The following is a 20,809-nucleotide window of genomic DNA, read 5'->3' as shown; positions in this document are numbered from 1 at the left end:
TTGCCTCGATACAACACGTTCACTGGATGGTGCGAAGTCAGGTGCCAGTTGCCGTGCAGTTCTGAGGCCGTACTGTCGTGCCCTTACAGCCAAATAACGGTCCTCTCTTTCTGATGTCACACGTGGTCGGCCCTGCCCTGGTCTTTGGGATACAGTTTTGGTGTCTATAAACTGTCGCCACATCCGAGAAACAACAGAACTCCAGAATGAGATTTTCACTCTGCAGCGGAGTGTGCGCTGATATGAAACTTCCTGGCAGATTAAAACTGTTTGCCCGACCGAGACTCGAACTCGGGACCTTTGCCTTTCGCGGGCAAGTGCTCTACCAACTGAGCTACCGAAGCACGACTCACACCCGCTACTCACAGCTTTACTTCTGCCAGTACCTCGTCTCCTACCTTCCAAACTGCAAGGTTCGCAGGAGAGCTTCTGTAAAGTTTGGAAGGTAGCAGACGAGGTACTGGCAGAAGTAAAGCTGTGAGTACCGGGCGTGAGTCGTGCTTCGGTAGCTCAGTTGGTAGAGCACTTGCCCGCGAAAGGCAAAGGTCCCGAGTTCGAGTCTCGGTCGGGCACACAGTTTTAATCTGCCAGGAAGTTTAACAACAGAACTATTCACATTACCCCATCGGGCCATATCAGTTTGGAACTCTCCTGCTTCCATTCTCCATATGGCCCTCAACTGCAGAGAGTTTGTAGGCTTTTTTTTTTTTGCGCTTACAGAATCGTCTGTGACTGTGTACGCAGCAATTGTGGACGTGGGAGTATCTGACCAAAACTACCCTGTTTGGCAGGCGCCCTGAAGGCATCGCTGGCGTGGTTGTCCGTTGATCGGAATGCCATCTTCCGTGCAGAACACGTTCGTACTGACATCTATTGACTGTTTGTGTGATTATATTGTGAATTACATATAGGACGAGGGAGTAGTGGCTTGTTGCCTTAGTGTTGGACATTACTTACCTATGTATGTATGTATTTTTGTATTAAACGGGAGACCTAGAAACGACGGAGAGGCTTCGTCGCGTCATAGCCCTCAGTGCTTCATAACCCCACAACAGGCCACAGCAGTACACCCACCACACTGCCGCCCCACACCGAACCCAGGGGTCGGCCGGAGTGGCCGAGCGGTCCTAGGCGCTTCAGGCGGGAACCGCGCGACCGCTCCGGTCGTAGGTTCGAATCCTGCCTCAAGCATGGATTTGTGTGATGTCGTTAGGTTGGTTAGGTTTAAGTAATTCTAAGTTCTAGGGGACTGATGACCTCAGAAATTAAGTCCCATGGTGCTCAGAGCCATTTTTCGTTATTTTTTTCTTTTTCTTTTTTTTAAGAATCCAGGGTTAGTGTGGGGTTTGTCTCCCAGTGGACGCCCCCGTGAACGTCTAATGCCAGACGAGTGTAACCCCAGAAATTTGCGTCGTAGAATAATTGTGGTGTACGCGTACGTGGAGAAAGTGCTTGCGCAGCAATCGCCGACATAGTGTACCTGAGGCGGAAAAACGGGAACAAGCCCGCATTCTCCGCGGTAGATGGAAAACCGCCTTAAAACCCTTCCACAGGCTGGCCGGCACACCGGACCTCGACACTAATCCGCCCGGCGGCTTCGAGCCGGGAAGCAGCGCGTTATCCCGCGCAGCTAGCCGGACGGGCTTATTTACCTAAGTTTTAACGCTGCGAATCTCTGAAGGCGCCATAATCAGCCAATTTGACTGGTAGGAAAAAAGACCGTGGCCGGCAACAGATACGTTTGTATTCAAAAATAGAGACAGAAAGCTTGAAAGTTTTCATAACAAGTCTCCAAGCATTTCCTAGAGAAGATGATGTACATTCTGTTAATTTTAAGTCAGTTCAAGCCATCTCTGACTGCCTCTTTCCTGAACTGAATCTAAATTCAAAGAAAAACTTAATATATGAGCTTTATTTTAGTCGTTACAAATAATGACTTGCGTTCCCCATTGAATAATCAGGTTACGTATTCCAACGGTGGCTTAGTGAAGGGCGTGTTGCCTATGACATTGTGCTGTACAAGTGAGGAGGAAAATTCAGCAAGTGCACTGTGACGTGTTGAGTGAACATGACAGCATGCTCTGCACGGTCGCTGAGTACAGAAATTCCATGTAACGTCACAAATGAAGAGTGATGGAAATAGCAGCGCAGACGAGGGAACGGGGTAATTACCGGTTCTGCGGCTTTTATAATGAGCCGAGTTAAACGAAATGTCATTCAAGCCTGCACACGCTCATGGAGAGAGAGAGAGAAAGAGGAAACAAGTGTTCCTCTTGTTCGCAACAGGACCATATTTTGTAAATAATGAGTGCTTTACGTTCGAAACATTTATGAACAGCGTATTGTTTACTTATGCAGTGCGGAAATGAGCACTAGATGGCACGAGAGACAATCCCGCCAGTATAAAAGAAGAAGTGGAAACGGAAAGAAACAACCACAGCGCTAAACCAAGGGCAGGCAGATCTCTTGTTCTGGAATCGCAGATCGGAATCACAGCTCCAAAGAGCTTTCAGCAGTCCATCTAGCGTGGCTGCGCGTAGGTAGTTAAAAAAGAATTGGGTACAATCGTCGAAGAGCTCCGCGAAATCCACACATTTCTGGAGTCAATACTACGCAAAGCTTGAAGTGGTATGACAAGCGACGCCAGTGGACAACGGATGACTGGAAGCGAGTAACGAGGAGTCACGGATCGAGTTAACGTTGTGGCTGTCCGATGGAAGAGTTCGGGTTTGGCGAATGCCTGAAGGAAAAACAATTTTATATGCAGGGCATCCGAAGCTTATGGACGTCATGATGAATGATAACACCGCTAACAGCTGGTAATTCTTGGTATTAACTGACGACACTAGCGGCTTCACAGATTGAAACCCGCATATTTAAGAACTGAAATATAATTTTAAACTGTACCGGAAATTTGTGCTATTATATAAAGATTATTTGAAGGCCTGCACTCACAGAAATTATTACATTAGTCCATCACAGGAGAACCCAACGTTCTTAGTCAAGGTACTGCCATACAGAAAATATTGTCAACATTTAAAAATACATCGAAGAGCCAAAGAAACGAGTACGCCTGCCTGTGTAGGGCCCCCGAGAGCAGCAACAAGACGTGGCATGGACTCTACTAATGTCTGAAGTAGTGCTGGAGAGAATTGACGCCATGAACCTGCGGGGCTGTCCATAAAATCCGTAAGAGAACGAGTGAGTGGAGATCTCTTCTGAATAGTACGTCGCAAGGCAACCCAGATACGATCAATAATGTTCATGTCTGCAGAGTTTGGTGGCCAGCGGAAGTGTTTAAACTGAGAACAGTGTTCCTGGAACCAGTCTGTAGCAATTCCGGACGTGCGGGGTGTCTTATTGTCCTGTTGGAATTGCCCAAATCCGTCGGAATGCACAATGGATATGAATGGATGCGTGTGATCAGGCAGGATGCTTACGTACGTGTCACCTGTCAGAATCGTATCTAGCATCATCAGGTATCCCATACCACTCCACCTGCACACGGCCCATACCATTACAGAGCCTCCACCAGCTTGAACAGTCCCCTGCTGAAACGCAGGGTCCATGGATTCATGAGGTTGTCTCCATACCTGTACACGTCCATCCACTCGATACAGTCTGAAATGAGACTCGTCCGACCAGGTAACATGTTTCCACTCATCAACAGTCCACTGTCGGTGATGACGGGCCCAGGCGAGGCGTGAAACGTTGTGCCGTGCAGTAAAAAAATGGCTCTGAGCACTATGGGACTCAACTGCTGTGGTCATAAGTCCCCTAGAACTTAGAACTACTTAAACCTAACTAACCTAAGGACAGCACACAACACCCAGCCATCACGAGGCAGAGAAAATCCCTGACCCCGCCGGGAATCGAACCCGGGAACCCGGGCGTGGGAAGCGAGAACGCTACCGCACGACCACGAGATGCGGGCTGTGCCGTGCAGTCATCAAGGGTACATGAGTGGGCCTTCGGTTCCGAAAGCCCATATGGCTGGTGGTTCGTTAAATGTTTCGCACGCTGATACTTGTTGACGGCCCAGCACTCAAATCTGGAGCAGTTTGCGGAAGGGCTGCACTTCTGTCAATTGAACGATTCTCTTGCAGTCGTCGTTGGTCCCGTTCTTGTAGGATGTTTTCCCGGCCGGATCGACGTCGGAAACTGGATGTTTTACCGGATACCTGATATTCACGGTACACTCGTAAAATGGTCATACGGGAAAATCCCCACTTCATCACTACCTCGGAGATGCTGTGTCCCATCACTCGTGCGCCGACCATAACACCACGTTCAAACTCAAATCTTGATAACGTGCCATTGCAGCAGCAGTAACCGATCTAACAATTGCGCCAGACACTGAAACGTCCCCTTAGAAAAATTTATGAATGACTGTGCTGATAAACCTCTTACATTATTTGATCTTCAAACAGCTGAGCAGAACTGAACATACTCAGACATTTCTCTCTTTACGTCTTCAGATCATCAATAAACTGACACACAATATTTTTAGCGCAACGCAATCTGACTTTTAATAATCACTACAAAAGAATGGTCCTGACTAACAATAACCTATACCTTTCATGAATCACTTACCTCACAAAAATCTTCGTTACTCAAACTACTGCAATACAGCGAGCACCAGCACTGCCAACTAAATAAAAGATTCTAACTACTGAAGTCACTAACTACTGATAGGCATAGTTAGCAAATGAACGATTTTGATAAAGAACAAACAATGTATTTGCCTTAATAGTGTTCAAAAGTCATAATATACAGGGTGTCCCAGCTATCTTGTCCACCCAAAATATCTCTGGAACAATAACAGCTATTGGAAAACGACTTTCATCGGTATCAGTGTAGGGCTGGGGTCCATGAATGTACATATTTGGAAACATTCCAAAATGAAAGCATATGTGTTTTTTAACACAAACATATGTTTTTTTTAAATGGACGTCCTATATTTTTTCTTCAGCAATCCATAGCATGACAAAGAACATACACAATGGCGTTGATTGCATCGCAATATTCCCATTACATCCCGAGATATTGAGACGCGAAGTTGACGCTTGAAACACCCGACATGCGCTGCTAGCGCACGTCCTGAGGCTCAGGCGTGAACCCCATGCTGCCTGTAATCGCGATGTGATTGACATGTGTAATCACACCTCCATACTTGTCAAGAGGTCCGAAACGAATAATACGGTCTGCTGCCATCAACTCTCATAAGCACATAATGGTTTCCCTCTTGCACGTTTTACGTATCTACGTACACAATATGAACCAGTACCGATCGGTGTACACCCGTCAGGTTGTCTTATTTATCCTGCACACCCAAAATAAGGTTTATCTAATGCGTTATATGACCCATTGCGCCTGTCGCGCAGCGCCTGGCTCTACCTAGTCAAGTGTCCAACGTAGATCCCACTACTGCCACAGTTACCACTTCGCCTTGTTTATGAATTGCGACCCATGCAAACTCCTGTACTCCACCACCCTCTGAGCATCCCGTTTGTTGTTGCTTTGGCGTGCAGTACACCGCTTGCTAGTGTTGTCGTGCATCAGAGTAATCTAGTGACGGCACGGAGGTAGTACACATTGTGAATAAACTTTGTGTTGTGAAACTTATACTGCACAGTATAATGTACACACATGAAGATATGGTAGAAATGCTGCTGATCTATGGAGAATGTACGTTGACGGGAAATACGTTATGAGATTGCTTGTTTGTTGATAGGACTGTTAGCGAACATTATGATTATTAAGTTAATATGTCTGTTTTCTACCCTACTCTACATACCTATACTGTACCCTGTTGTAGGTGGACGAAATGCTGTTCAGGCAGAACGACTGTACAGAAGACGATTCCCTGACAAGCCATCGCCTTCGCGCCGGATGTTTGGTCGTCTCACATCTCGTCTGCGTGAAACGGGAAGCTTAAATCCAAGACCTCGACATCGTCCCAAAACACGCACAGATGAACGTGATGAAGTTGCTGTGCTCGCTACCATAGCTGGGAATCCTCACATCAGCACACGTTAAATTGAACGTGAAGTTGGTGTGTCGAAATCAAGTGCACAGCGTATTCTTAAACGTCATAAATTTCATCCTTACCATGTTCATTTACACCAGGATCTTCATGGAAATGACTTCCGCAATAGGGTAACATTTTGTCGGTGGGCTCAGCAAAAACTTCTGACTAATCCAAATTTTTTTGCAGATGTTCTCTTTACCGACGAGGCATCATTCTCCAACAAAGGAATTGTCAATATGAGGAATATGCATTATTGGCCCGCAGACAATCCAAAATGGCTCCGTCGGGTAGAGCATCAACGTCCGTGGAAAGTTAATGTTTGGTGTGGGATTATTGGAGATACCATTATCGGACCTTTCTTTATAAATGGCATCCAAAATGGCAGAAAATACTCCAGATTTATACGACACAATCTTCCTGTTCTCTTGGACACCGTACCTCTGAACCGGAGAATGGTCATGTGGTATCAGCATGACGACTTCTGAACCGTAAGTTCCCTGGTAGGTGGATTGGACGAGGTGGCCCAGTTAGGTGGCCTGCCCGATCTCCGGACCTTACACCGTTGGATTATTTTCTTTGGGGAGCAGTGAGGGATGCTGTTTACCAACATGAACCAATAACACCAGAGGACATGAAGCAACGCTTTATTGATGCTTGTACAGCCATCAAAGAGGAAACAGTAGCACGAAGTAGAGCATCCTTCATCCGCAGAGTGACCCTATGTATGCAAGCCAATGGGCATCACTTTGAGCATGAGATGTGAACGCTATGTTTAGTAAGTAGTGCTGGTATCACAGTGGAAGTTTCTACAAAGGGCCATTTTACCCAGTGATGTTAAGAAACATTTGTTTGCAACGATTGTTTATTTAGCGCATTAGATAAATATAACTTTGATAATTATGTGATAATAAAACTAATTGGTTAAACATGTTTACATTCATCTTTTATTTCCTACCTGAACTTCCCAAATCAAAACATTTTTACCTAAACAACGGTAAAACTTTTAGTCCACTTGCTCGTTTCACTAAAACCATCAACATGAATTTTACTATTACGAGTGAGTGATTAACTGTCACTTGCGCTAGATCTACAGTAAAGTTTTAACGTTGAACAGCGTTACCTTTTTAGTAACGGATTAACGATAAGCGAAGTTAACTTTGTGACTAACGTTGCGGTATACAGATATGTTACAGAACCGCATCACCCCTAGCCTATGGGATAAATACCTACTGGAATGTACGACGTTAATGCAGGATGGCAGCAGACCGTATTATTCGTTTCGGACCTCTTGATAAGTATGGAAGTGTGATTACGCATGTCAATCACATCGCGATTACGGGCAGCATGGGGTTCACGCCTGAGCCTCAGGACGTGCGCTAATAGCGCATGTCGGATGTTTCAAGCGTCAACTTCGCGTCTCAATATCTCGGGATGTAATGGGAATACTGCGATGCAATCAACGCCATTGTGTATGTGCTTTGTCATGCTATGGATTGCTGAAGAAAAAATATAGGAGGTCCATTTAAAAAAAAAACATAAGTTTGTGTTAAAAAACACATATGCTGTCGTTTTAGAATTTTCCAAATATGTTTATTCATGGGCCCCAGCCCTACATTGATACCGGTGAAAGTCGTTTTTCAGTAGCTGTTATTGTTCCAGAGATATTTTGGGTGGACAAGATAGCTGGGACACTATATATATATCAGTTCATGACATCAAGTCTTACAAATTTACTGTCTCTGATGGACACACGTCCAGATCATCCGCTCTCAAAACTCCGCATCTCTCTCGCCACATCTGCCACTGCTGACGGCTCACCTCCAACTGCGCAAACGCTACGCGCTGTTCACATCCAGCTGTCCAACACTACAATAGCGAATATCACAACAATGCTAACCAGCCACAGACTGCACACAGCACAGCCAGTGATTTTCATATAGAGCGCTACGTGGCGTTACCAATAAAAAAACCTAAACAGCCTACTTACAACACGTGTTGTCTTATATAGGCATTGCCGAACCGCAGCGCCATATTATGCATGTTTACATATCTCTGTATTTGAATACGCATGCCAATACCAGTTTCTGTGGCGCTTCGTTGTATTAGACGAACGAAGGGTACTTGGTAAGGTGGTCCATGTAATATCTTCTATTAGTGTTGCCGAGTAAATCTTGCCGATAGCCGATATACTGGCCATTCATGGCAGTATCAATTTGTATAAGAAGAAACAGTACTGAAGGCTAAAACCGGTTCCTAAGGTAACAGCTCAAACGTAGTTAACGGTGGAAATAGTGCTGGACCGTAGTTGGTACAAAGAAGAATAAACGAGAGCGGTCGCTTTCTTCTCAAACCAGACACTGATGATGCAGCTTTCAACTAAAGCTCTGCCTACGCCGGCCAGCAGGAAACAGTTACTAGACATGTACATAACAGTTACCAATTGGACCCCGTGTAGTAATGTACACGTAACTAACATTACGATGCAAAAAAAATGGTTCAAATGGCTCTGAGCACTATGGTACCTAACATCTGAGGTCGTCAATCCCCTAGATCTTAGAAGTACTTAAACCTAACTGACCTAAAGACATCACACACATCCATGCCCCAGGCAGGATTCGAACCTGCGACCGTAGCGGTCGCGCGGTTCCAGATTGAAGCGCCTAGAATCGCTCGGCCACACCGGCAAGCCTTACGATACAGTTAGTCGTACGAGCTATAGAAGTTTGCCAAAATATTGTGATGCTTTTAGTCCAACTGACTATTCAACGTGTTCTGTATGCTATCTTTTTGGAATCTAGAAATGTCCACTTCCTCCAATAGTTTCAAAACCTGGCCTTTTTTCTTTTCTATGGAAGATTACGAGATTGTCAGAAATACATGTGATAGTATTCTCCGCTTGCCGTATGTACGAGGTTACTGCAGATATGGAATTTTGTAAATTAAGATGTTCCTGGATCCGCTTAATGAAAGATCTCCCAGTTTGTCCTTTTTATTTTTAGGGGAAATCGTTGCGTTTGATACAGTAACCACCTGCTGCTTTATATTTGTCACAGGAAACACATTCTCTTTGTCCAATTTTTCCACGTAGGATAGAAGCAATGAAATGTGCAGGAGCGATGTTATTTTTACGTCAAACAATGGCCAGTTTTCTTCGAGATGAAACCCAGATATGGCTGTCTAATAAAAAGTGCCGCTTCGCCGCTCTGATCACTTGGTTGAAGCGTTATACCATCTCACCTAGAGCCATCAGGGAGATAACATTTTTCTTAGTTGCATAAATAAACTACTTCATACACATTTTGATAAGCAACGGGATCGAGATGAGATGTTATAACGCTTTAATCAATTGGCCAGAGCAATAAAGCGGTGTTTTTTAATAGACTACCTTATCTGTGTTCCATCTCGGAGAAAACTGATCGTATTATGAGATCCAAAACATCGTTCCTGCCCATGTCAATGTGGCCGGTGTAGGCAGGGCTTATGTTGCAAGCTTCACCTTTCGTGTTTGGTTTGAGATGGTAAGAAAGCGGCTTTCCTCGTTTATTCTACTTTGTTCCCACACTATTTCCACCGTTAACTTCGTTTGAGCTGCATCTTCGAAAGCGGTTTTAGCCTTCAGCACTGTTACTTTTCCTGATACATATTTGCATTTGCAATAAATCGCAAGTGTGTCGGTACGATTTACTCGGCAACGCTAGTAGGGGTTACTACATGGACCACTTTCCCAAGTAGCCTTCGTTCTTTTAGTTTTTTGTATCCTGACAATACTGTCTGAATGGCAGTACCTTGACTAAGAGCATTGGTGCACCTATGATGTACTAATGTAATAATTTTTGTGAGTACATGTCTTCAATAATCTCTATATAATAGCACAAATTTCTAGTGCCGTTTATAATTCTATTTCAGTTCTTAAATATGCGGCCTGCATCTGAAGATGCGGCTGTAAGCCCGGAAGCCGATAGTGTCGTCTATAAAAACCAAGTTTTACCGTCTGTCAGCGTTGTTTTCATTCATCATGTCCTAGAGAACGTTACCCGCCAGTATGTGTACTGGCAACAGTAGAGTAGGGAGGAGCTGGTGTTACGTTAAGGGTTTGTGGGCTCCTTATTGCGCTTAAGAAAACGCTAGCTGGGAAACGATACTAACACATTCCAAAGCACTGAGTGCTGTGTACAGTAAACAACATAGTTCAGAGACGATGATGGTTCGTATCAAGCAATCTAACAGTCTTCAGAAAGGACATATTAAATACAGTTGGTGGCGGAGTATTTGTCTTTGTCAGAAGTAGTTTAGGGGTTGGGTTGGGTTGTTTGGGGAAGGAGACCAGACAGCGAGGTCATCGGTCTCATCGGATTAGGGAAGGATGGGAAAGGAAGTCGGCCGTGCCCTTTCAAAGGAACCATTCCGGCATTTGCCTGGAGTGATTTAGGGAAATCACGGAAAACCTAAATCAGGATGGCCGGACGCGGGATTGAACCGTCTACCTCCCGAATGCGAGTCCAGTGTCTAACCACTGCGCCACCTCGCTCGGTCAGAAGTAGTTTACCTTGTAGTGAAATTGAAATAGATAGTTCCATCGAAATAGTATGGGTAGAGGTTATAGTTAACAATCGGACTAAACTATTAATGGGATCGTTTTACCGACCCTCGACTCGGAAGATATAGTTGCTCAACAGTTCAACAAAAAAAAAAAAAAAACCCTGAGTCTCATTTCAAATAGATACCCAACTCATACAATTATAGTCGTTGGTGACTTCAGTCTGTTCTCGATGTGCTAAAAAATTATAAGTTTAAAGCCGGCGGCAGGCATAAAACTTCATCCGAAATTGTGCTGAATGCTTTCTCAGAAAATTATTTTGTACAATTAGTTCATGAGCCCGCACGAAGCGTAAATGGTTGCGACAGCATCCTTAACTTCTTAACAACAAATAATTCTGGACAAATAGGGAGTATCGTGACGAATACAGGAATTAGCGACCACAAGACATTTGCTGCCAGGCTGAATACCGTAACAACCAAAACCATCAAAAAGAAACGCAAAGTACATCTATTTAAAAAAAAGCTGATAAAAATGCTCTTAACGCCTTCTTAAGAGACAGTCTCCATTCCTTCCGATCTGATCATGTAAGCGTAGAAAAGATGTGGAATAATTTGAACGAGATAGTATAGACAGCAATTGAGATATATATATACATCTCATAAATTAATAAGTTATGGTACTGATCCCCCATGGTACACAAAACGGCTCAGATCGCTGTTGCAGAAGCAACGAAAAAAGCATGCCAAATTAAAAGAACGCAAAATTATAAAGATTGGCAATGTTTTGCAGAAGTTCGAAATATATCGTTTACTTCAATGCGAGATGCTTATAATAATTTCCAAAACGAAATTCTGTTTCGGAATCTGGCAGAAAACCCAAAGAGATTCTGATGGTGCATAAAGCACACCAGTGGCAAGACGCGATCAATACCTTCACAGTGCGATAACAATGGTGAAGTCACTGATGACAGTGCCACTAAAGCAGAGCTATTAAACACGGTTTTCCGAAGCTCCTTTACCAAAGAAGACGAAGAAAGTATTCTTGATTTTCAATCAAGAGCAACTGCCAAGAAGAGAAACATAGAAGTAGATACCCTTGGTGTAGCAAAGCAGCTTAAACCACTTAATAAAGGCAAGGCCTCCTGTCCAGATTGTATACCAGTCAGGTTCCTCTCAGAGTATGCTGATAAAATAGCTCCTTACTTATCAATTATATACAACCGCTGGCTCACAGAAATATCCCTATATAAAGACTGGAAAATTGCTCAACTCACACCAATACCAGAAAAGGTAAATAGGAGTAATCCACTGAATTACAGGCCCATACCACTAAAGTCGATTTCCAGTAGGGTTTTGGAACATATACTGTGTTCAAACATTATGAATTACCTGCACGGATTCAGAAAACATCGTTCTTGTGAAACACAACTAATTCTTTATACTCATGAAGTGATGAGTGCTATCGACAGGGGATGTCAAACTGATTCCAAATTTTTAGGTTTCCAGAAGGCTTTCAACACCGTTCCTCACAAGTGTCTTCTAATCAAACTGCGTCTCTATGGAATATCGCCTCAGTTGTGTGACTGAATTCGTGATTTTCTGTCAGAAGAGACACAGTTCGTAGTAGTAGACGGAAAGTCATCGAGTAAAACAGAAGTAATATCCGGCGTTCCCCAAGGAAGTGTTACAGGCCTTCTGTTGTTCCTTATCTATATTAACGATATAGGAGACAATCTGAGCAGCCGTCTTAGATTGTTTGTAGATGCTGCTGCTCTTTAACGTCTTGTACAGTCATCAGATGACCGAAACGAATTGGAAAATGACTTAGATAAAATATCTGTATGGTGCGAAAAGTGGAAATTAAAGTGGCAAGAAAAGTCTGAAGTTATTCACATGAGTACTAAAAGAAAACCGCTAAATTTCGATTACGCAATAAGTCACACAAATCTGAAGGCTGTAAATTCAGTTGAATACTTAGGGATTACAATTACAAATAACCTTATTTGGAATTATCACATATCAAATGTTGTGGGTAGATTCACTGGCAGACCACTTAGAAGGTGCAACAAGTCTATTAAAGAGACTGCTTATACCACACTTGTCTTCTCTATTCTGGAGTATTGCTGTGTGGTGAGGGATCCGCATCAGGAGGGACTGACGAATGACATTGAAAAAGTTCAATGAAGGGCAGCTCGTTTTGTATTATCGCGAAATAGGGGAGATAGTGCCACAGACATGATACGTGAATTGGAGTGGCAATCACTAAAACAAAGGCGTTTTTCGTTGCGACGGGATCTTCTCATGGAATTTCAATCACCAATTTTCTGTTCCGATTGTGAAAACATTCTTTTGGCACCCATCATCAAGATAAAATAAGAAAAGTGAGTGGAACGGTAGCGACAGTTTGAAGGTGGTTCATTGAACCCTCTGCCAGGCAGTTTATTGTGAATAGTAGAGTAATCACGAAAGACGTAGATGTAAATATGAGCATTACAATGTGTCCTGTCATAGAGCAGCGTATGTGAGACAGTGACCTCTCCTTATGTCGGTGCTGAGGAGTGAAGCATTTTGCTGGCCGATGTTGCCGAGCGATTCTAGGTGCTTCAGTCCGGAATCGCGCTACTGCTACGGTCGCAGGTTCGAATCCTGTCTCGGGCATGGATGTGTGTGATGTCCTTAGGTTAGTTAGGTTTAATTAGTTCTAAGTGTAGGGGACTGATGACCTCAGATGTTGAGTCCCACAGTGCTTACAGCCATTTGAACCATTTGAATAAAGCATTTTGGCATCCAGAGGAGAAAGTTGGCGTTTAAAATTTCGTGGCAAGATCTCGACTCAACTGAAAACATCTTTGTGTTAGTGAGTACTAACTCAGCTTTATCGTATCCGTGAAAATCTCTCGGCTGTTACGCCTCGACATCCAGGAGTGATGAGCTGGAGTGTCATTTCTTTTCATAGCGGGATCCCTTTGCTTGTCATCCACGTCACCCATACAACACAGCGGTACTTTGACGGTATTCTACACCCCGTGTTATTTCCCTTCATAACAAGCCAACCTGGGCTTACTTTCCAGCACGACACGCACACGGCGATAGTTTCTAATGCTCGTCTTCGTGATCGGCAAACGCTACCTTGGCCAGCAACTAGCCGGATCTCTCCTCTGTTGAGAACGTTTGGAATATTACGGGCAGGGTCGTCGAATCAGCTCGGGATTTTGACGATCCAGCGCGCCAGTTGGACAGAATGTGGCACGATGTTCCGCAACAGGACATCAAACAAGTCTGTTAATCAATGCCAAGCTGAATAACTGCTTGCATAAGGGCCAGATGTGGACCAACGCGCTATTGACTTGTTCACTTCGTGAAACTCGTTCTCTTGAGCAAATCATCCATTTTTTCTGAAGTTGTAATCATTTGTTTGCCTTTAGTTGTACACCACCTCTACTGATTTCCTTCCCATTCGGATAATTCCTTCGTGGTGCACCGTTTTTTTGCCTTGGAGTGTATTTACACTGAAGTCACTAGGATTTCTGATAGTTCCCTAGATATTACGTAATAAGGGACATGGCTCGTAATAAGGTGGGTGATCACCACGGGCGCCAGTCCATTCCCTGGAACGTGCTCCAATTTTGACCATAAGGTTGGTGAGGACTTCTCGAGGCAGGGCGTTCCATTCCTCCGCGGTTGACGACAGTCGGTTGGTCGCTGGTGCGTGTGGACGTGCTGAAATACGTTCCCCAACACATCCCACACGTTTTGGAAGGGATTTAAGTCGGGGAAACGGACAGGCCAGTCCATTCGCCGAATGTCATCTCGTTCCAAGAAATCCTCCACCTGCGCCGTTCGATGCGGGCGCGTGTTGTCTCCACGAAAATGAAACGAAGGACGAATCCAGTCCTGAAACGACGCACGTGGGGAAGGAATACAGTATCACAATAACGTTGACCGGTCATTTTACCGTGTTCAAAGATTTGGAGGTAAGTAGGCCCATACGACATTATGCCTCCCCACATCATGCCACCTGGACCACCAAAAAAATCAGGTTGGACAGTGCTCAATGTGCCCTGGTATGGCGAGAGGATGGAACACATAATGCACTAAGGAACACTGTCAGACATAGTGAAATATCTCGAACAGAACCAGAAAACTGGCGAGACTGGAATGTGTAAGGATTGGAGATTTGTACGAGGTGCATTCAAGTTCTAAGGCCACCGATTTTTTTTCTAATTAACTACTCACCCGAAATAGATGAAACTGGCGTTACTTCTCGACGTAATCGCCCTGCAGATGTACACATTTTTCACAACGCTGACGCCATGATTCCATGGCAGCGGCGAAGGCTTCTTTAGGAGTCTGTTTTAACCACTGGAAAATCGCTGAGGCAATAGCAGCACGGCTGGTGAATGTGAGGCCACGGAGAGTGTCGTTCATTGTTGGAAAAAGCCAAAAGTCACTAGGAGCCAGGTCAGGTGAGTAGGGAGCATGAGGAATCACTTCAAAGTTGCTATCACGAAGAAACTGTTGCGTAACGTTAGCTCGATGTGCGGGTGCGTTGTCTTGATGAAACAGTACACACGCAGCCCTTCCCGGACGTTTTTGTTGCAGTGCAGGAAGGAATTTGTTCTTTAAAACATTTTCGTAGGATGCACCTGTTACCGTAGTGCCCTTTGGAACGCAATGGGTAAGGATTACGCCCTCGCTGTCCCAGAACATGGACACCATCATTTTTTCAGCACTGGCGGTTACCCGAAATTTTTTTGGTGGCGCTGAATCTGTGTGCTGCCATTGAGCTGACTGGCGCTTTGATTCTGGATTAAAAAATGGCATCCACGTCTCATCCATTGTCACAACCGACGAAAAGAAAGTCCCATTCATGCTGTCACTGCGCGTCAACGTTGCTTGGCAACATGCCACACGGGCAACCATGTGGTCGTCCGTCAGCATTCGTGGCACCCACCTGGATGACACTTTTCGCATTTTCAGGTCGTCATGAAGGATTGTGTGCACAGAACCCACAGAAATGCCAACTTTGGAGGCGATCTGTTCAACAGTCATTCGGCGATCCCCCAAAACAATTCTCTCCACTTTCTCGATCATGTCGTCAGACCGGCTTGTGCGAGCCCGAGGTTGTTTCGGTTTGTTGCCACACGATGTTCTGCCTTCATTAAACTGTCGCACCCACGAACGCACTTTCGACACATCCATAACTCCATCACCACCTGTCTCCTTCAACTGTCGATGAATTTCAATTGGTTTCACACCACGAAAATTCAGAAAACGAATGATTGCACGCTGTTCAAGTAAGGAAAACGTCGCCATTTTAAGTATTTAAAACAGTTCTCATTCTCGCCGCTGGCGGTAAAATTCCATCTGCCGTACGGTGCTGCCATCTCTGGGACATATTGACAATGAATGCGGCCTCATTTTAAAACAAAGCGTATGTTTCTATCTCTTTCCAGTCCGGAGAAAAAAAATCGGAGGCCTTAGAACTTGAATGCACCTCGTACAGGCGCTGACAACAACGCTGTTGAGCGCCACACAAAACAAAAATCATCATCATCATCGAACAGAAAGTCCTCTTTCATGCTAGCCAGCATGGATTCAAAAACATCGACGGTGTGAGACCCAACTCTCACTTTTCCCACATGACATCCTGAAAGTCACGGATCAAGGCATTCAATTAGGTACAGTCTTTCTCGATATCCAAAAAGCATTTGGCTAAGTACCACTTTTACTCTTCACCAGGGTACCTTCCATTCAGAAAGCTGCTGCACTCAGCGACTGTTATATTGACTTGTAAATTACAGATTTCAGCGATCAGTCATCCTTATTAAATTTTATTGGCACATCTAGATTTCAGCTAGAAGCTAGCCATTCTCACTGCTAAGAATACAAGAAGTACACAGTTAGATGATGTCATAAAAAGTTACAATTAATGGCTTAACTCATATCGTTTGTATATTACATACCACTATTATTTTTGCTCAAAGCATGTAATGCCTGTTGGTCGGGCTTCATCCACATTTCATTGAATACTACTGTTTGCGGAAGGCGGGCTGCATGGAGAGCACATCGGTCGGTTACTTGGCGCCATCTATGTACTTCTTATATTATTAGCATTGAGAATGGCTAGCTTCTAGCTGAAATCTAGATCTGCCAATAAAATTTAAAAAGGATGACAGATCGCTGAAATCTATAATTTACTTTTACTCTTGTTATCAAAAGTATGATCGTATAGTGTGTCAAGCGAAATTTATGATTGGATTGAAGATTTCTTCGTAGGTAGGACGCTGCATGTTATTTTGGATGGAGACTTATCAACAAATGTGGAAATAACTTCAGGAAGACCAGAGGAAAGAGTGTTCGGACCCTTGTTGTTCAAGTTGTATATTAATGACGTTCCGGACATTACCTAGTTGTAACACCCTGTAGGGATGTGAAATGGAATGATCACAGACTCTCAGTTGTGGCTAAAGCTGATTCCGGATAATTGGTAGAATTCTGGGAAATTTAACTCAGTCTACAAAGGAATGTTGCTTAGAAATCACTCGTGGGACCCTGAATATTGTTCAAGTGTGTGAGACCCATACCAAATAGTGCTAACAGGGGATATTGAACGAATGCAAAGAAGAACCGCACGAATAGTTACAGATCTGTTTGACCTGTGAGAGTGTGTCACAGAGATGTTGAAAGAACTGAACTGGAAAACTATCCCGGAAAAAGGTGACGTACTATGACTCTAGGAATATACTGCAGCTCCTTACATATCACTCCCGTAGGGAGATTAATTACAGCACGCACAGAGGCGTTTAAACAGTCATTCTTCCCGCGCTCCGAACCTGAATGGGAGAGGAACAAATCCTAATAACTGGTACAATGGGGCGTACACTCTGCCATGCACTTCACAGTGGTCTCCAGAGAATGGATGTAGATGTAAAATCCTCATCGGCTTCAGGCACATTTATATTAACTTCATCCAACATTCTATTAGGAATTTCAGAACTTTCTTTTCTAGTATTGTAATTCATTTCTTCAACCTCATACGTTTAAATAAGTCCACAAATGCTGCTATAGCTTTATCCGTGTTTTAGGTATTATGCCAGCTTAACTAACTGGATACTGTATCTACTCAACATATTTTTATTTCGTTTTCCTCATATTCTTATGGTTTTTGTTTGTTCCGCTCATAAATTTTTCATAGAAACTTCTCACATATTATCGAAAGCATTTATGAATACTTGAGCGTATTCAATAATGTTCGTGTTACTGTTTGCTTGAAACTCATGTCTTCTGTTTAGTAGCTGCCTTGCTCCTTCTGGAATTTTATTTTCTGTTGATACTCTAGTAACTTTTTTACTGTTTGTTTAAGGGCATCCTTTATAAAAATTTTTGCTTTCGTTTATGTACGTGTAAACTCCATTTTCTAAGATGCCAACCTTGTTACTTAGCTTAAGATGACATACCCCAAAAATCTCAAACAATTACTCGTAATATTCACATCTTCTGCTCTTTAACTTAATACCTACTTTCACTCCACATCTTTTGATCGCTTACATTTCCAAAGTGCTGGTAATGTGGACAGTTTCATTTCGTTTTAGTTAGTTCCAAGTTAATTTACTGTTTGTTTTCTTTCTACAGAATCCATTAAGGACAAACGTGGTGTTTTTCTCGACAAATGCTATAATTTCTAGTATTATATACGAAGTATCTCAATGAAAAATTGTTCTTTAATCCTACGTTCGCATTAAAATATCGCCATTATGACTGTGTGGTGGATTCGCGATCATTTAACACTTTATCCAACTTCACACTCGTGAAAAATTTCCAAGCAATAGCTGATGCTTATTTTTAAAACAAGTCTGAATAATTTGTACGAGATTCTTTCAGTATCGAAGATACCGTTCCTTTCCTGTTTAAATAAAGCCTAGAACTGAATTTCCTCCCTGCTTTGTTCATCTGTAATAAATCTAAAACAAGCATTCCGCGGAGTGATATCAAGGTAAATAGCCGCCGGTGTCAGAGTGAGAAAATGTTGCAGCTCCTAATAATACCGCTTCCCGAGCCGGAAAATCCGCTCCGCCGCGACTGTGGAATTAAGCAGCAATCTATATTCGGATGTGGAAACAGAATGAAGTGTTTGTCGACTCAGTTTGGATATCGACTTCCCGCCAGAGGAAGTAACATTCTTTGGCGCGCCTTTGGGAGGCGAAGAAAACATTTGTATAAATTCTGGAGCTTCTCGAACAGTTTATTATTCAGCAGTTGGCGGCAGACGCAGCTGGGCTGGGCTGGGCTGGGCGTGCTTTTCGTCTGCAGTTCCACTGTGAGAGGCAGCTCTCAACAGCAGCACACGTGCGGCTTCGCGCACTGCAGAGCTTTGCATATTCACATCCCCCTGGGTAGAGCGTCAGCTGAAAATTTCGCCACCACGGGGGCTGCAAACAAAGTTATGCGGTTCTTTCATTTTTCATGCTATTCTGAAGAGTTCCAATTATTAACTGTGGCGTAGGATTTATTCAACATTTTTATTAGATCGCTCTCTTATCTGTCTGTCTGTTCAGTACATATTTTACGATCGATTTTAAACTTCAAGACAATTCTGAACTGGATGAAAATTAAATACTAACTCTTTCTTGTCGCTGTATTCCGTATCCATTACCCTGCAGGACTGGCTTGTTGAGCAGGAAGTATCAGAATGTGTTCCAGGCGGTATGCGAATGCATGGACCTGACTGAGTAGGGATGGGGGAAGGGGGGAGGGGAGAAGATGGAAATCAATTTCTTGTCTGTTTGTCGGAGGGGGGCGGAGGGGTAAGAAAAAGGAGATAGAAATCGATTTCTTGTCTGTCTCTTTGTTTGACAGAAACTTTGCAACTGATGTTAAACTAACTTCCCAATGAGTGAGAGGTTCAAAATTTTAAACATAGCTCTGAACAAAAAGATAATGTCATATTAACTAGCTATCTTCAGACTGAAATTTTCGCTTTGCAGCAGAGTGTATGTTGTGAACAAATTTTCTGGCAGATTAAAACTGTGTGACGGACCAAGACTCGAACTCGGGACCTTTGCCTTTTGCGGGAGAGTGCTCTACCAGCAGGTTGGCAGAAGAGCTTCTGTGAAGTTTGGATGGTAGGAGACGAGGTACCGGCAGAGTTGAAGCTGTGAGAACGGGTCGTGAGTCGTGCTGGGGTAGCTCAGTAGGCGAAAGGCAAAGGTCCTGAGTTCGAGTCTCGGTCCGGCACACAGTTTTGATCTGCCAGAAAGTCGCTTTATTCACGTTCTTCAGCATGTATCTTACCAGTGACATGGTCCACATGTGGGTGGCAGATTTCCCATTGGCGGTTTGGGTGTTACCTTCTACTCTGATTCTTAATCGTGTAGACATTGTTCCGTATGACCAGAAAGCAATAATAAGAAGAGAAGTATGTACAGTAAAAAGAAGATATTTATAGATGTAAAGATCATTCACTACAAGGCAACAGAAAGGACTGAGTTAATATATATACCGCCGAGAGGGTAACACCAGAAAGAAATGTCGCAGAACAACAGCAGAAAGAAGAGAATAAATGCTTATAAAAAACTGGGTCCTAAAGGAGGTGGTGAGAGACGGATGTGAAGACCTAGGGAAAAAATGTAGCGGAGCATGAGAACAATCTGGAGAAATCAGAGTAAAAAGAAGAAGGTGTGCCAGACATGTGATTATGATAGATATGGATAGAATGACGAAAAGACTAAGGAGAAAAAATAGGGAGGACAAAAGGAACGACACGAACCAAGTGGGTTGTTGAACTCCGAAAGGATTGGTCGTGAGTGGGTACCAAGGTGAAAGCAGTGGAAGCACTGTACACGTCGACCAATGTGCCAGAGACGGGTGAGAGAGACTGTTGCGGGGAAAGAATAGCGCGTCAACAGTGGAGGAGGTAAGAGAAGAGGCTGCTGAAGATTTCGTAAAAAGAGCAGGAGAACATGAGAAGAAATGATGAAGAGGTCTTAGGAGGAGGAGGAGGAGGATGAGAAAAAGAAAATGCAATCCGGGGCTCGCCGTGGATCTACAGAGGCTGTAAAGCAAGACGAACATTGTACTGTGCGCGTTTTTATATCATTTGCTTATGTAATGTGTTCCTGTGCTCTGAGAGGGGGAAACAGCTCAACATTTGCCTATAAATATGTATAAAACCGTCTGAAAACTACAGCCAATCTTGCCGGAGTATCAGATCGATAATCCTTGATTGGGGACTTTCAT

At 43.7% G+C, this 20,809-nt stretch overlaps 1 non-coding gene across 1 annotated transcript; it reads right to left on the bottom strand.

Annotated features, from left to right (window-relative positions):
- Positions 1-270: 270 nt before the first annotated feature.
- On the bottom strand, positions 271-345 carry Trnas-cga. The gene has a single exon. It is a non-coding gene; the product is annotated as a tRNA-Ser (tRNA).
- Positions 346-20,809: the final 20,464 nt, after the last annotated feature.

The sequence above is a fragment of the Schistocerca piceifrons genome, chromosome 1, assembly GCF_021461385.2.
Source record: "Schistocerca piceifrons isolate TAMUIC-IGC-003096 chromosome 1, iqSchPice1.1, whole genome shotgun sequence".
NCBI classification, from domain to species: Eukaryota; Metazoa; Arthropoda; class Insecta; order Orthoptera; family Acrididae; genus Schistocerca; species Schistocerca piceifrons.
This window is presented reverse-complemented; position numbering and strand designations above follow the sequence as displayed.